The sequence below is a fragment of the Dermacentor albipictus genome, chromosome 5 (assembly GCF_038994185.2).
Source record: "Dermacentor albipictus isolate Rhodes 1998 colony chromosome 5, USDA_Dalb.pri_finalv2, whole genome shotgun sequence".
Lineage (NCBI taxonomy): Eukaryota > Metazoa > Arthropoda > Arachnida > Ixodida > Ixodidae > Dermacentor > Dermacentor albipictus.
In genome coordinates, this window is record NC_091825.1 from 53,338,153 (window position 1) to 53,350,075 (window position 11,923).

Sequence of the window (11,923 nt, forward strand, 5' to 3'; positions counted from 1 at the left end):
TCGTAAAATGTATATATCCCCTTGCTGCAAAACATTCTTTTATAAAGTTCATAGTGAAACCATACCGGTTAAAACATGGCTACAGAAAAAGGGTATCTTTGTCTCTTCTGTTAACTGTCGCCTTTGTGACGTGCCAGAGACGATTGAACACTGTTTTATTAGCTGCACCGACGCCATACTATTTTGGGATGTCCTCCAACGGACTTTGAAAAAAGACTTTGACATCAACGCTCATACTGTGCGATACCTGCTGCCGACCGCTGATTATAGTGCACCTTTTGATATGTTTTTTCTCATCGGAATGCACAGTTTGTGGAAAACGCGAATGATGGACAGAAACGCCGAAACGGTTGTACCTACAAGGGTGAATTTCATCCAAATGACCCTACACCTAAAGCAGGTTTATGATGAACTTGATACCCAGCCAGACTGGTACCCCATTTTGGTGAGGTGCGTAACCTTACCACCCTTCTAAAGTGAAACCACATTTCTACCCACAGTATGAACGATGCCTTTTCTCTTAGTGACTGTCAGTGTGCTCGCCATTCTCTGACTATGCACAACTGGTGAATATCGGGTTGTTGCTACTGTAATAAATACCATGAAAGAAAAAAAAAGCCCGGCTAGCTCAGTCGGTAGAGCATGAGACTCTTAATCTCAGGGTCGTGGGTTCGAGCCCCACGTTGGGCGCTGTTTTTTTTTTCTTTCCTTGCCATGGATCACTCGTTGCGCCCAGACGCTTACTCTAATTTATTCCCCTTTCTCTTCCTATTTTCTAACGAATAGTTCTCCCCTTGTACTCACCAGTAGTGCTTCCAAAGGCCTATGTTTGTCCGCCCGGCTAGCTCAGTCGGTAGAGCATGAGACTCTTAATCTCAGGGTCGTGGGTTCGAGCCCCACGTTGGGCGCTGTTTTTTTCTTTCCTTGCCATGGATCACTCGTTGCGCCCAGACGCTTACTCTAATTTATTCCCCTTTCTCTTCCTATTTTCTAACGAATAGTTCTCCCCTTGTACTCACCAGTAGTGCTTCCCAAGGCCTATGTTTGTCCGCCCGGCTAGCTCAGTCGGTAGAGCATGAGACTCTTAATCTCAGGGTCGTGGGTTCGAGCCCCACGTTGGGCGCTGTTTTTTTTTCTTTCCTTGCCATGGATCACTCGTTGCGCCCAGACGCTTACTCTAATTTATTCCCCTTTCTCTTCCTATTTTCTAACGAATAGTTCTCCCCTTGTACTCACCAGTAGTGCTTCCAAAGGCCTATGTTTGTCCGCCCGGCTAGCTCAGTCGGTAGAGCATGAGACTCTTAATCTCAGGGTCGTGGGTTCGAGCCCCACGTTGGGCGCTGTTTTTTTCTTTCCTTGCCATGGATCACTCGTTGCGCCCAGACGCTTACTCTAATTTATTCCCCTTTCTCTTCCTATTTTCTAACGAATAGTTCTCCCCTTGTACTCACCAGTAGTGCTTCCAAAGGCCTATGTTTGTCCGCCCGGCTAGCTCAGTCGGTAGAGCATGAGACTCTTAATCTCAGGGTCGTGGGTTCGAGCACCACGTTGGGCGCTGTTTTTTTTTCTTTCCTTGCCATGGATCACTCGTTGCGCCCCCACGCTTACTCTAATTTATTCCCCTTTCTCTTCCTATTTTCTAACGAATAGTTCTCCCCTTGTACTCACCAGTAGTGCTTCCCAAGGCCTATGTTTGTCCGCCCGGCTAGCTCAGAGTTGACTTCCGGCCACCGTAGTGTACGGACGTGGCTGATATGAGCTCCGTCGGAGCGGATGTAGCGGCCCACCATAGCCGCGGTACCAGGAACGAAATGTCGCAGGACTATGCAATCATTTTGCCCCCACTGCCAACTGGGTACGTTGTTCAAAATACCGTTTTTCTACATGCTGATGTGAAAGGTAGACCATATCGCGCAGAAGATTTTCGTGAGCCACTGTTTCAACGTGTTCCGCCCACCGAGGTTCTTGCGCTCGGCGCATATCAAATGAATCATGTGTGGGCGGTTACCTGTAAGACTGCTGAAGGCGCGAATAAGTTTTTGGCCGAACCGGAATTGACGGTCAAGGGTCGGAGATGCATCGTAATTGATCCAAGTCACCGCGACGTCCGTCTGAAGCTTCACTGGCTGCTGTACCATGTACGCGAAGAAGACGTGCGAAACGCCCTGAGCCCCTACGGAACCGTCTTGGAAATAGGACTGGATAAATGGCGCCTTGACGGCTACAGCCAACAGAGCACCATGACACGCACAGTTGTGGTGCGACTGAAGGCTGACGTTACGTTGGATGATATACCACATCAGCTGCGCGTCGGAGGTGAGCTAGCCCTTGTCGTAGCGCCCGGAAGAGCGCCAAGGTGCTTGCGCTGCCAACAGATTGGCCACATAAGAAAGGACTGCCGCGTGCCGCGGCGCAACGTCTGCAAACGCTTTGGACACGCCGTAGAAAACTGCTCGAGGACGTATGCGGCAGCTGCCATGGCCACGTTGAGCACGGCGAAATCCGAGCTCACCATGGACGAAGCGGAAGCAGAAGAATGTCTGCATTCTGCAACAACATCAGGAGTACAAGGCACCAGCACCAAAGTAAGTAAGCAATCGGAAAACACTACCGCGGAAAATTTGACATCCACTGTACAGGTAGAAATTACAGCAGACGCAAAAGCCAAGATACAGGGCTCCGAATTCATCGAGAGTGGTGCCAACAACACAAGTGCAAATAAAGAGACAGCGGGAGTTCACCACAAGAGTGACGAAGTGGATGCCATGGATTGCCGTGAGGCAGAAGACAGCAGTGCGCTGGGAAAGAGACCACGAAACGACGCCGGTGCAGAGACAAAGGACGCCAACAGCAGTGAACCGCCGACGAAAGCGTTCACCAGTCGCCGGCTGCGGCCCACCCCAAAGCCAAACGTTACGGAGGGGGAGAAGAGGGCGGCTAAGCCGCCCACCTGACAGCACGGCTAACGCACTGGGGTTGTACCCCAATATCGGGGCACAGACTGTTTGGTGAGCGCATCCTTTTTTAAAGATAAAGATGGCTGTTAGACTTGAGAGAGCAGTTCGTTTCGCCACTCTAAATGTGCGCGGGCTTTCTTCTAGAAGACGCCAATACCAATTAAGTAGGCTATTTGAGGAACATGATTTAGACGTGATCGCCGTGCAAGAAACAAAAGTACACAGGGAGGACGAAACTGATCGAATGGTTGCGCCTTTCAGCGCAACGTATAATGTTTGTGTGTCACATGCTGATGGCTTATCGGGAGGGTGTGCAATTTTTATAAAAAGATCGATGGGTGCAGTTGAGACAAGTATAAGAAGCAGTGAGAACGGGCGCTTCGTGGTTTGCGATTTGTCGTTAATGAATTTTGAATGGCACGTGATTTGCTTGTACGCCCCAAATCGTGACAATGAAAGGAAAGCGTTCTTTGAAGAGATTGGTGGTTTCCTTGATTGTAGTAAACATGTTATATTAATTGGTGACTTCAACTGTGTGTGTGCGATTGAGGACCGGTCTAAACGTGTAAATTTACGCGATCAAAGCTCACTGTTATTGACGGAATTGATTGCAGAGAATGGACTAGAAGATGTGGCCCTCTGCATGTGTAATGGCGGGGTTGAGTTCACACATTTTCAGGGACAAAGTCACGCGCGTTTGGATAGAGCCTACATCCCACTTGACCTTGTTATGTGTTGTGACGAATATATTGTTATACCAGCGTCTTTCAGCGACCACTGTTTGGTAAAATTCACGCTTGGGACAAAGGAAAAAATGCCTAAGTTCAACTGGCACCTTTGGAAATTAAATAGTAGCATCATGAAAGATAAAAATTTTTCTAGAAAAGTAAGTGAAGCGTTAACGGTGCTGTATGAAGATGGAAAAGACGACTGGGAAACGAGGTGGGAAGGTTTTAAACAAGATGTTAAATTGAGTGCTATAGAACGTACGACTATCCTAAATTTTGAGAAGAAACAAGACGAGAAGAAATTGCAGTCGCAACTGCAAGCACTATTAAAGGAAGAGAGTGTGAAACCGGGCTCGTTCACTGAAGAAATCAAAAATACCAAAAACAAGCTGGAACTTTTAGATAAAGAAAAGTACAGAGGTGCTATTATTAGGTCAAGAACAGAAAAGCTTTGGATGGGCGAAACGCCGACAAAGCGGGCACTAAGTGATGAAAAGCAATATGCACGAAGAAAAGAAGTTAAGGAAATAATGTACAATGGCAGACTGACGAAAGAAAAAAGTCAGATAATGAACGCGTTTGTTGACCACTATCGCGAGTTGCTTGGAAAACGTATTCCGATGGCGAGTGGATTTAGTGAAGATTTCCTTTCTTTAGTGCCCAAGCTTGACGACGAAACTAAAAAAAGTTTGGAGGCCCCTATCAGTATACAGGAGATTAAAAAAGCTATCGATGACTTAAGCACTGGAAAGACACCTGGCCCAGATGGAATCGGAGCAGAATTCTATAAAATGTTTAAAGGAGAGATTGCCAGCGCGCTGTTGGAAGTTATCGAAGAGGGGTATAAAAAGAAGCTACCACGGTCTTTCACTGAAGCGCACACTGTTTTAATCCCCAAATCAGACGATGACATCAAACTTCAGTCTGTGACGTCATATCGCCCCAGTAGCCTCTTGAATACGGATTACAAAATTTTCATGAAGGTGTTGGCCAGAAGAATGCAGAATGTCGTTCAAAACATTGTAGGACCGCACCAGACATGTGGCATAAAAGGTCGTAGTATTACGACAAATATACATGTAGTAAGAAGTGTCGTAGAGATTTGCGATGACTTTGGAGACCGAATAGCAATGATGCAATTAGACTTACAAAAAGCTTTTGACCGTGTCTCCCATGAACTGTTGTTCAACGTGTTAGAACATGTGCAAGTTGGAACTGTGTTTCTTGATGGATTAAAGATGGCGTACTCGCAGTGTGTAACACGCCTGGTAGTTAATAGGACGCTGAGTGAAGAAATTGACATACTCAGTTCTATAAGACAAGGATGCCCGGGCTCAGCCTTACTTTTTGCCATATACCTAGAACCCTTTTGCTTATCAATTATCCAAAATTCAAACGTGCACGGATTTAGATTACAGAGTACTGAAGTAAAATTCTTGCATATGCTGACGATGTGGCCGTACTCTGTCAAGATAGGCATAGCATACGTGAAGTTGTTCATACAGCCAAACAATTTTGTTCGACAGGTAGCATGATTAACTGGGATAAAACAACTGCGTTTTGGTATGGTAATTGGGATATGAAGCCTGATGTATACGTAAATGTAAAATGGGAAACCCGCCCACTGAAGTACCTAGGGGTGCCACTCGAGGTTTATCGTGACAACAACAAGTACTGGAAGGACGAAGCAGAAACAATCAGGCAAAAAAAAACGCCTGGGGTGGGCGGGAGCTCTCTATTTTTGCACGGGTGTGTGTATGCAACCTGCTTTTAATAACTAAAATATGGTATGTGTTCCAAGTCCTTTGTATGTCGCGGGTGAATGTACAGAAATTTCACAGGATTTTCGCCGTGTTTGTGTGGAGATCGACCTGGGAACGAACAAGTCGCTCAAATTTATTCTTACCGGTCCGAAACGGTGGATTGGGTTTGTGTCATTTATTTATTAGGCAAGTTGTGTCTCGTTTTATTTTTCTCCGCGATCAAAGAAATGGCTTTTTACAAACTGTAATAAAATTAAGGCTGTGTTCACACGTTCCAGAATTTGTTGTGTCATCGAATAACAATATGTACGATTATGTGACTGGATTCTTGCGTGAAGTAGTGCAGTCTTTTCAATTTCTGAAAGTGCGCTTTTCACTAGAGTATTTGTCCTCTGTAAAACGGAAAACACTTTACAAAGACCTTGTCGACTGTTTGTTGCCCACACCGCGGTACAGAACTTTATTCAATGTCGGACCCGGACAGGACGTGCTAAGAAGGGTTAAAAAGATGAACGTAAAACCGGGAACAAAAACTTTCTTCTTTAAACTTCATTCTGGGACGCTCCCAGTAAAGCAATGGTTAGCTGATAAGGGACTATACGTTCCATGGACGACAAACTGTCTACTTTGTAAGACGCCCGAAACGGTAGAACACGTATTTCTTTACTGCTGGGACGCCGTATTCCATTGGGACATTCTGCAGCGCACATTGAAAAAGGACCTACCCATCACGAGTTATGGCATTCGTTTTCTGAGTGTGGACAATGAAGACGGCGTCCCGTACGACATGTTCATGCTGATAGCACTTCACAGCATCTGGCAGACTAGAATGGCGGTCCGCAATGCCGACCTTCACACACGTCCTGTCAGGGAAAATTTCATTGTAAACGTGGATTATATACGCGAACTGTATAAAGCGCAACCAGAGCCTCCTGACTGGCTACCTCTCTTGGACGAATTGTGTAACTTGAAGAAATTTTAATGTGAGCACACTGGATCGAGACTTGGTCCAAGTGTTTCCTTTTATCATTCATGTTTCTCTGTTTCCATCACCTGTAAAAGAAAACAGGCAATAAAGAAAAAAAAAGCCCGGCTAGCTCAGTCGGTAGAGCATGAGACTCTTAATCTCAGGGTCGTGGGTTCGAGCCCCACGTTGGGCGCTGTTTTTTCTTTCCTTGCCATGGATCACTCGTTGCGCCCCCACGCTTACTCTAATTTATTCCCCTTTCTCTTCCTATTTTCTAACGAATAGTTCTCCCCTTGTACTCACCAGTAGTGCTTCCCAAGGCCTATGTTTGTCCGCCCGGCTAGCTCAGTGATTCTGCTTCCGACAGCCGAGCTGATCGGATCGTTGAATCATGGCCTCAAGCGGGGCGGCGACAGCGGTCACTTTGGGCCGCGGAAACAGGTTCAGCAACGACGACGAAAGGGACTACCAGTTTATTTTGCCCCAACTGCCAAAAGGACGAATTGTTCTCAACACCGTCTTTTTACACGGTGATGTAAGAGCGAGGCCGTACAAGGTCGAGGATTTTCTGGATGCGCTTACGCCCACAAGCCTGCTGCCGGAAGTTGTGTGCCTCGGGGCCTACCAGGTCAATCACGTCTGGGCCGTGACCCTCAGTGACGCAGCTGCAACAAAACGCCTGTTGGCCCTGAAAGAGCTTCAGGTGAAAGGGCGTCGATGTGTCATCGTCGACCCGCAGGACCAGCAGGTGAAACTCCGGCTTCACTGGCTGCTGTACGGCGTTTCCAACGAGGACGTCCGGGCGGCATTCACAACCTTCGGCAAGGTAGAAGAGGTGAGCAGGGAGCGTTGGCGCGTCCAAGGCATGGGAGACAAGACCTCGACCACCCGGACCGTGCTACTGAAGCTGAGAAGCGGCATTAAAGTGGAAGACCTGCCTCACCAGGTCCGCGTCGGCGGAGAGCTGGCATTGGTGGTCGTACCTGGGCGGCCCATGCAGTGCCTGCGCTGCCAAGGGACAGGACACGTACGCCGTGATTGCAAAGTCCCCCGTTGTTCGAGATGCAGACGGTTCGGCCACGTCGACGCTGACTGCGTTAAATCTTACGCGGCCGTGACAGGACCAGCAGCGAGTGATGTTGCTGCAGAGCACGTCATGGACGCAGTCGAGACAGAAGAAGCTGCTAAGGGAGCCGGTGTGCAAGTGCCTTCATTGACGACAAATGCCACGACGGTAACGGAGGTCGCTCAAGCCAAGGTAGTCGAGGGTGATGAGCAGGTGACTGGGCCTGCACGTGTCGAGAGGGACGAAGACCCTGTGAAGGCAAGTGCTAATGAAGGCGAACGCGAGGAGACTGAGTCAGCGATGCAACAGGGCGAGGATGCAAACGACGGGGACCGGGCGGCTAGTCTCGGTGCCACCTCCAAGCGCCCCCGTGACGAGGGCGGAGACAAGGACAGCGCGGCATCCAGCACAAGTGACGGGCCACCAGCGAAGACGCCTCTTGGGAGGCGGTCGGTCTTCAAGCCGAAGCCAAATGTTCCGCCCGAGAGAAAGCCTGGTGACAAAGCACAGCAAAAGAATAACGCCGGGAAGACGGGCGGGCCCGGAGGCGGCTAGCCGAGGGCTGGTCGTGAGAGGTAAGCGCCATGCTCCGGGTCTATCTCATACTTTAGTTCATAATGGCTCCTAATCCGTCGCTCACTATTGCCACACTAAACGTGAGAGGGTTGGCGGCCAAGCGTAGGCAAAGCCAAGTCCTACGGTTGGCCACTGACCAAGACCTAGACGTTCTAGCTGTCCAGGAGACAAAGGTTGACGGAGAGGAGGAGACCGGGAGCATGGTGCGGCGTTTCACGACTAGATATTATGCGGTCGTGAGCCATGCGGTAGGGACGTCCGCCGGTTGTGTACTGTTTGTTAAGAAGCTGCCTGGCCTTGTTGTTAAAAATGTATTTTCATGTCAAACCGGAAGGATCGTTTTTTGTGATTTTGTTTTTCGTGAATTGGAATTCAGAGTCATGTGCATATATGCACCGAATGCTGTGGAAGAACGCGCTTCTTTTTTCGCGAACCTTTTTCAGTATATTTGCAGCGATAAGTGCATGGTTTTGTTGAGGGATTTCAATTGTGTTTTGAGGGCTCGGGATAGAGTCAATAATGCTGGTATTCGCGATAAAAGCAGTAGTGTGCTGACTAAGCTAATTAGTGATAATGAACTGGACGATGTCTGTGAGTGCCTGGAGGGGGAGCGGGAAGTCATGTACACACGATTCCAAGGTAGTAGTCATGCGCGGTTAGACCGCATATACGTATCGCAAGACATAATTCCAAAGTGCCATAGTTATTCGGTGGCACCAGTATCGTTTTCAGATCACTGCATTGTGAAATGTCATATAGGCACGGAGAGGAAGAAACAAGATTTTAATTGGGAACTATGGAAAATGAATGCCTTACTACTAAAAGACGAGCCATTTGTAGAGGCAGTACGTGAGGCAGTCAGGAAACTAAGTGAAGAAAACAGTGAAACAATAGCAGAGAAATGGGAATACTTCAAACAAAACGTAAAAATGAAAGCTTTAGAAAGATCGAGCTGCTTACGATTTGAGAAGGAAATGAAAGAAAGGGGCTTACGAAAGACACTTAAGCAGCTGATAGCGCTGGAATGCGAAGAGCCTGGGACGTATAAGCAAGATGTAGGAGCCATTAAAGAAAAAATCGAGCAGCTTGACAAGGAACGGTATCAAGGTGCGATGGTGCGAGCAAGAGCAAATGCATTAGTAGCTGGAGAGACGCCCACTAAACGGGCGCTGGGACTCGAAAAAGCGCAAGCTCGACGGAATCATGTCGACAGAATTATATGGAACGGCACAGTTGCCGGCGATAGCAAGAGCATAGGCCAAGCGTTTCGAGAGTATTATCAGTCACTCTTTGCGTTTCAAGAAGTGAATATAGACGAATTCAGAAGGGCCTTCCTATCTCGCATGCCGCGATTGAGTGACGATACAAAACAACGATTGGAATGGAAAATAACAGAACGTGAAGTTGAAAAAGCGATTGATGATTTGAACCAAGGCAAATCACCTGGACCGGACGGTCTGGGCGCGTGTTTATATAAAGCGTTTAAGAAAGAACTGTCGCCGTTACTAACAGAGCTATTTAATGATGCGTATGATAACAAAACTTTGCCGCCTTCTTTTGGAAAAGCTCATACTATACTCATCCCTAAGAGTGACCAAGTTGAGAAACTTAGGCTAGTAACATCTTACAGGCCAATATCTTTAACCAATGTTGATTATAAGGTTTTTATGAAAGTTCTGGCTGCCAGACTTCAAAGCGTCATAAATGACATAGTGGCAGATCACCAAACGTGTGGTATTAAGGGAAGGTCCATTTTTTCGAATATTCACACGATGCGGTGCGTGCTGGAGTGCTGTGACGCCACCTCGGGTGGAGTCGCGGTGCTCCAGCTGGACCTCGAGAAAGCGTTTGATTGTGTCTCTCATGATATTTTGTTTGCCATTTTGGATTACGTTAATGTTGGTTCCATCATCACTGAGGGAGTGGCGTTGGCGTACCAGAACTGCACAACACGCTTAATTGTGAATAAATCATTGGGGGCCCCCATTAACGTCATGCGTTCTGTGCGTCAGGGCTGGCCTCTCAGTCCTCTTTTGTTTGACATTTACATAGAAACTATGTGTTTGGCAATAACTGAGAATGAGCAAATACGCGGGTATAGCTTGGCAGCCACACAAATCAAGCTCTTGGCATATGCAGATGCCATCGCGGTGTGTTGTACAAGCAAAGAAAGTGTGACGGAAACAATAAGGGTAGTGAAAAATTTTTGTGATGTGACGGGCAGTAGAGTGAACTGGGGAAAGTCCCTCGGTTTGTGGCACGGGGAGTGGTCTTCAGCCCCGGCCTTTTTTGCAAATGTTAGCTGGATAAAAACCCCGACCAAGTACTTAGGTGTCCCCATGGGCAGTTACAAAAATAGCGACGAATACTGGACGAACCAAGCAAAAGAAACAAGAGAAAAAGCAGACAGGTGGAAAGGCATCAACCTGTCGATTTTCGCAAAAGCAACTGTGTGTAACATGTTTTTTATCAGGAAGTTGTGGTACGTCATGCAAACGTTGTACTGTTCGAGGGTATACGTGCAAAGGTTGCACAGAGTGTTCGCGGTTTTTATCTGGGGCTCTACCTGGGAAAGGAGTAGCCGAACCAATCTGTTCCGGCACGTGAAGAAAGGGGGGCTGGGCTTGGCGCATCTCTTTGTACGCCAGCTTGTGAACAGGTTTTTGTTTTTTCGGGATGTGCGTGATCCGTTTCTGCGCACTGTATGCCAACTCAGGTTGAGAGGCGCTTTGCCGGCACTTATTGTTAGTACAGATAGTATGCCCGGAACGCTTCGTGGCTATCTTAAAGAAGTTGCAGATAGTGTGCACTTTCTTTCTGTGCGTTTTTCTTTTGAGTATTTATGTAACGTAAAAAAGAAAACATTGTATAAAGATATTTGCGATATTGTATTTCCAGTGCCATTGTACAGAGCGCTATACAGTGGAAGATCAGGACTGGATGTCCTTAAGCGAGTGAAAAATATGGAGGTGCCTACTGGGGTAAAGACATTCTTTTTTAAATTACACACAGGAACACTCTCAGTGAAGACATTCATGGAAGAACGTGGCTTTCTTGTACCCTGGGGCTCGCACTGCTTGATTTGCAAGCAACCGGAAACAATAGACCATGTCTTTTTGCATTGCTGGGCCGGAGTGTTCTTCTGGGATGTCCTACAAAGAACAATGAAGAAGGAGTTACCGTTAAATCCGCATGGCATCAGGTACTTAGCGGTAACGAATGACGACGGGGTTCCCTTCGACCTCATAATGCTCAAGGGCCTCCATAGTTTATGGCGTGCAAGGATGTCTGGGTACTACTGCGACCCGGACGCTAGGCCTGCGCGTACGTATTTCCGCGAAAGCATGTCTCGTTTCATTGAAATAAAGAAAATACAAGAATGTGTACCCGAATGGCTGTCTAGGATAGAACCTCTGACAGCATTGAAAGAATTTTAATTCGACAACGCCAGTCCTTATAGGACTGATGGCATGTATATCCTTTCAAAATGTTTTGTATTTGTTAATTGTCTATTGTAATTGTGTTTTGTATTATGTGCTTTGTACAATGTCGAAGACCGGCAATAAATAAATAAAAAAAAGCCCGGCTAGCTCAGTCGGTAGAGCATGAGACTCTTAATCTCAGGGTCGTGGGTTCGAGCCCCACGTTGGGCGCTGTTTTTTTTCTTTCCTTGCAATGGATCACTCGTTGCGCACCCACGCTTACTCTAATTTATTCCCCTTTCTCTTCCTATTTTCTAACGAATAGTTCTCCCCTTGTACTCACCAGTAGTGCTTCCCAAGGCCTATGTTTGTCCGGCCGGCTAGCTCAGTGATTCCACTTCCGGCCACCGAGCGTGACGGACGTGCGCATCATGTGCTCCACCG

The 11,923-nt window shown here is 47.4% G+C and overlaps 7 non-coding genes across 7 annotated transcripts; all 7 read left to right on the forward strand.

Annotated features, from left to right (window-relative positions):
• The first annotated feature begins 617 nt into the window (after positions 1-617).
• Positions 618-690, forward strand: TRNAK-CUU (transfer RNA lysine (anticodon CUU)). Its single transcript has one exon. It is a non-coding gene; the product is annotated as a tRNA-Lys (tRNA).
• A 145-nt stretch (positions 691-835) lies between these two features.
• On the forward strand, positions 836-908 carry TRNAK-CUU (transfer RNA lysine (anticodon CUU)). Its single transcript has one exon. It is a non-coding gene; the product is annotated as a tRNA-Lys (tRNA).
• Positions 909-1,050: 142 nt separating this feature from the next.
• TRNAK-CUU (transfer RNA lysine (anticodon CUU)) lies at positions 1,051-1,123 on the forward strand. Its single transcript has one exon. It is a non-coding gene; the product is annotated as a tRNA-Lys (tRNA).
• Positions 1,124-1,267: 144 nt separating this feature from the next.
• On the forward strand, positions 1,268-1,340 carry TRNAK-CUU (transfer RNA lysine (anticodon CUU)). Its single transcript has one exon. It is a non-coding gene; the product is annotated as a tRNA-Lys (tRNA).
• Positions 1,341-1,482: 142 nt separating this feature from the next.
• On the forward strand, positions 1,483-1,555 carry TRNAK-CUU (transfer RNA lysine (anticodon CUU)). Its single transcript has one exon. It is a non-coding gene; the product is annotated as a tRNA-Lys (tRNA).
• Positions 1,556-6,535: 4,980 nt separating this feature from the next.
• TRNAK-CUU (transfer RNA lysine (anticodon CUU)) lies at positions 6,536-6,608 on the forward strand. Its single transcript has one exon. It is a non-coding gene; the product is annotated as a tRNA-Lys (tRNA).
• Positions 6,609-11,637: 5,029 nt separating this feature from the next.
• On the forward strand, positions 11,638-11,710 carry TRNAK-CUU (transfer RNA lysine (anticodon CUU)). The gene has a single exon. It is a non-coding gene; the product is annotated as a tRNA-Lys (tRNA).
• The last annotated feature ends 213 nt before the right edge of the window (positions 11,711-11,923 follow it).